Here is a 5,351-nt window from a genome sequence, read left to right on the forward strand (position 1 = left end):
ACATTAAATAAACACAATATTTTCAAACACAACCACAATACTAAACAAAATAATTACAATTAAAATGCAAAATTTAAAATCACATTACATTACAATTCACAAAATACCACCTGAATAAAACAGAATGGGATGGTAATGGAATGAGATTGAGATTACAGTACACTAAAAGTGAAATTTATTATTTACTAATGAAAATATTCGAAATGGTAGCAACACCTACTATGAAGCCTAAGAGCATTGTCATATGTGTTCAAGCCATATAAGATCAAGGTTTTCGACAGATTTTCTTCCTAAAGCTTGTACACGAGCTACCTTGCCATGTCTCACAGAAGGTAGATAGAAACAGATCCTGTTAGCATATTCGTAAATAGTAATAGGAAGTTGTATTGGGAGAGTATAGCATTTAGAAAAATATACATCTAGATTCTTTTTCTTCCAATTGTATTCATCTCACATGTCTATATAAATCTCAAATCCTTTCTTTTATTAATTTTATACTCTTCCGCTGCAAGGTCAACTCATTCATCAAATCAGTCAGAGTAGGGAAACTAGAAGGTGGAAGATCATAACTTGTAGAGATCATAACTTGTATCATAACTTGTAGAGGGGACATCTCTACTAGTAGAAGATTCTTGACTCCTACTTCTCCATTTCCATTTCTCATGGGATTCATAAGTTTTTAAATTAGCTTTACTAATGGGTTTCATAGGGTAAACCCATTCCTTATCTCCTTCAGCTTCTAGTCCAAAAAGTTGGCAAAGTGCATAAATAAGGACGGGATGTCCAAGACCTCCACTTGTTTCACTCCTTGCCGTAGTCAATATATTCTTAAAAACAATTCTCCCCACATTTATATTTTTTTTATTTTAAATACAGAAATTCAGAATAGCTCTATCTCTTGTTACCTCACTTGGTGATAAGTCGGTAACAGAGTAGAGATAATAAAATAGTGCCACGCCTTAGAGGTGGCATTCAACATGGAAGCAGAAAAATCTACCCGTATTTACGCGTTCTCGTTGCTTAATCTTCCAAGTTCCTTTCCCATTGGTGAGAATGTTGATCACATCATTGAGGGGGCCTTCCATAGTACTGAAGGATTCATAATGGCAGGTGGGAGGGGTTGCAGTTGTAAGAGTCTGGGACTTTGTAAAAGGAGTTAATGCAGGCCGCATTAATTTGAACAGGAAATCCCCACACTTGAACGATTCCGTCTTCAGAGTAGAATACATTGGCATAGAATTCTTTCACAATATTTGCAGCGGCCTTATTGGTGGCGTAACAAAAGTTTTCCCACAAAGTTTTCCCACCTCCGAAAAGTTTTCCCACCTCCGCTCGGTGATAACTCGTTCAATTTCTCCTCTCAGACTTTAAAAACTCGATCTTGTATACACTTCTTTCCTTCAAATACAGAAGAAAATCTTGATTGAGCCTTCGCATTGACGAAGCGAGACTCGTCGAACTCAAGTCATCTCTTTTGTCGTGGAGTCATTTCAATCTAATCATAATTATAGAAAAATTCCAAAATATACTTCAAATATTCAAATAATGGCTTCCAAAAGTAATTCTAAGAGTTCAACGCTAAATTCCGATCTCCTCAATGTGGAAGAAATCCATGGTGAAAATCAAATATTTTTAGTTTGGAGTGAAGCTCTTACCTAGAGATGATCAAATCTGGTGTCAAAAAGCCTTGAAATCGCCTCCCAATCCAAGATCTCAAATTACATTTTTAGGAGGAAGGGGATGTTGAATAGTGGCGGTTGACTGGTCAAAATCACGGTTAAAGGTTTTTTTTCGTGAGCTTGCCGTCGGCGGGGTGTTCGGCGCCATCAACGCGCTCTATTGAAATTTGAACATAACTCTTGGGAAAAATTCGCCGTCGACGGCGTCGAGGGCGCTGTCGGCGGGCTCTATTGATTTGGTTCAATTGCCGTATTTTTGCAATTTCGATCAATTTCAAGCCTCAATGACATCTGTTCAATCATTATAGACATAATTTTAAGTGATTAAATGATGTACTTATTACGAATAAACTTTCACATCACAAAACATCACATTTTTATATAAATTCCAAGGGGTACAATATACGTTACATAACACACCTAAGTTTGGTATTTTCTCAACCTCAATACATTAATTCAGCGTCGCAATCCAAGCAACAACACTCAACAACACTCAAACAAAACATCATATGCTTAACAAAACATCAAACAAAACATCCTATGCTTAGTCTCAACTATACAGAGATCTAAAAGCATAATTCTAAAGCAAAGCAAATGCAAAGTTCAAATTAAACTACATAGACAGACTGGTAGTAATATAAATCTACTATTCATCAGATTCAGTACTAGATTCTCCTCTGAGATCACCCATTGATTGCACATGAACGAAGAGGTTGTAGAAGGGTCGGTATGGAAATTCTTTAGTAGAATCCTCTTCTATTAATTTCGTCATCCTCATCAGCCATATCAAACTATCTTCTAAATGTCCAGAGTGAGAAAAATGTTCTTTCATCCTCCAGTCTAGATGATCGAAGAAATCAGAGATATTATTAATTGCATTCATGTCATTTTGTACCTCCTTCTCCAATTTTTTGATTCTGTGCAGGATCACCAAGGTCTTGTCAGGAACTAAGGATTGAACTGGCAGTGAATTCTGAGACGCTTGATCTACTATAATAGTCATGTCATTTTCATCTTCAGAAGCTGGGAATCTCTGAGTTGGGTCCAAAGGCTTCCAAGGTAGAAGTACCTTTTACCAATTTTCATGGGATACTTGAAACTGACTGCAAAGTGAGAAAATTGTGGAAGGGTGTCCAAGCTCATAAGTTGATCCATGAACGATCAGACCCAAAAAAGATTTCACAATTATTGATCCACTATCGATCGACAGTCCCCTTTGGATGCAGTAATTCAGAATAGCACTTTCTTTAGAAACTTTACCGATCTTCATTGTCGGTAACAGTTTCTCAGAAATGAAGAAGTCCCAGTGTTTTGAAACAGGATTTGGAGTGTCACAAAAAAACTAACATACCCGTTTTCTCTCATTTTCCAGTCTTCAATTTCATCCGTTAAATATTTGTCAATCTCATTCATCTGGTTTCTTGTCGGGACAAAGTTAGAATAGTGGCACACAGGAAAGTTCTCGATCATGTATAATTCATTGATCCATGCAGGAGTGAAAGTTAGCCATCTACCTTACACATAAACAACTCCATGGTTGATTCTGTGCAAATTTGCATAAAATTCCTTCACCACAGGAACAACCACGAATAACACATAACTTCCCATCTTCGCTTCACTATCATCTCTTCAATTGCCGTAGAGGGATTATTCAATCCACGATTTACGAATCCTCATTTCTCTTGATTAATCTTTTCTCTTTTCTTCATCAGTACCTTATTGAAGATTCGCTGCACTTCCGCACTAATAAACTTTCGTCCATTAAACACTCACATTATAAGATTATCAGAGGAATTGGACGCCATAGGAATGAAATTGGTGGAGTTTCACTTCGTTTTTGGGGGAAATATGAACTTAGGAATTGAATTTGGGAGTTTAAAAGGGTAACTCCCACCCAAAAATCGCCAAAAAAAGCCATTCAAACTCCAGAAACCGCCATCTCACCGGTCTCGCGGTCGGCGGCGTCGAGGGCACCATCGGCAAACCTTCTATATTTAATTTCCTGGACTCTCGGGAAAAACTCACCGTTGGCGGCGTCGAGGGCTCCGTCGGTGCCCAAGGCAAAAATTACACAGTTTCGCTCTGGTCCGAATGCGTTCCAATTGTTCTCTATGGATCCAATTTTTATGATGATTCAAGGGTAAATAAGAGTAGTAGAGCTTAATAATACCACAAACTAACGATAATTTCAAATAAAAACTACTATAATTGTAAATAAAGTAAAGATAATTATGGGTTGCTTCCCATAAATCGCTTGGTTTAACGTCGTTAGCCCGACCTATTCAGGTATTATTCAGGTTGACTGATCATTAAAACCTCTTCAAAATTTGGTCTTTTACCCTCAAAATACGGTTTTAATCTGTGTCCATTTACTTTAAATCTATTTCCAGTCTTCTGATCTTCAATTTCAACAGCTCCGTAAGTATAAACTTGAGTCACAGTAAATGGTCCTAACCAACGAGACTTCAATTTCCCAGGAAATAACTTCAGCCTAGTATTGTAAAGAAATACTTCTTGTCCTGGTTCAAAGTTCTTCTGGTTAAGCTTCCAATCATGCCATAATTTTAGTTTCTCCTTATAAATTCAGTCGTTATCATAAGATTCATTTCTTAAGTCTTTCAATTCATTTAATTGTAACAATCTCTTCTTACCAGCATCTTTCAAATTATAATTGAATTTTTTAATCGTCCAATGTGCTTTATGCTCCAATTATACTGGTAAGTGACAAGTCTTTCCAAAAATCAGTCTGTAAGGAGTAATTCCAATATGAGTTTTATAAGCAGTCCTGTAAGCCCATAATGCGGTATCCAGTCTAGTGGACCAATCTATTCTACTAGGGTTTACAGTCTTTTCAAGTATTTGTTTAATCTCTCTATTAGAAACTTCAACTAACCCACTAGTTTGGGGATGATAGGAAGTAGAGATTCTATGAATAATATTAAAATTTTTTGCCAATCTCTGAATGTATTAATTCCTAAAATGGGATCCTCCCTCAGTGATAATCATTGTAGGCATTCTGTATCTAGTGAAAATATTTTTTATTAAAAACATTGAAACACTTTTAGCATCACAACTAGGTAAAGCTTGTGCTTCATTCTATGTAGAAACGTAGTCCACTGCAATTAATAAATATAAGTTTCCAAACAAAGGAATAAATGCTCCCATGAAATCTAATCCCCAAACATCAAAGATCTCAACTTCTAACATGAAATTCAAAGGCATTGCATTTCTTCTAGATATATTGCCTACTCATTGACATTGATCACAAGTTTTTATATATCTATAAACATCTCTAAAGATAGTAAGCCAATAAAATCCAGCTTGTAAAATTTTATAAGAAGTTTTATCAATCCCAAAATGTCCTCCAAATTCAGAATCACGACATTTCTGAATGATTAGCTCAGTTTATTCATAAGGTACACATCTTCTCATAATGAGATCCTTACATTATTTATATAAATAAGACTCATCCTAAAAACATGCTTTAGCATTATGAATGAATTTCCTTTTTTTGTTGCAGTGTCAGCATATGTGGCAAAATATCACTTACAATATAGTTAACAATATCAGCATACCATGGTATTTTTCACTCATTAATATTATAAAGTTTTTCATCAGGGAAACTGTCTGCAATTTCATTGTCAGTGTCAGATACTTCATGATTTTCTAATC

The sequence above is a fragment of the Phalaenopsis equestris genome, unplaced genomic scaffold (assembly GCF_001263595.1).
Source record: "Phalaenopsis equestris unplaced genomic scaffold, ASM126359v1 Scaffold234028, whole genome shotgun sequence".
Taxonomy (NCBI): Eukaryota; Viridiplantae; Streptophyta; class Magnoliopsida; order Asparagales; family Orchidaceae; genus Phalaenopsis; species Phalaenopsis equestris.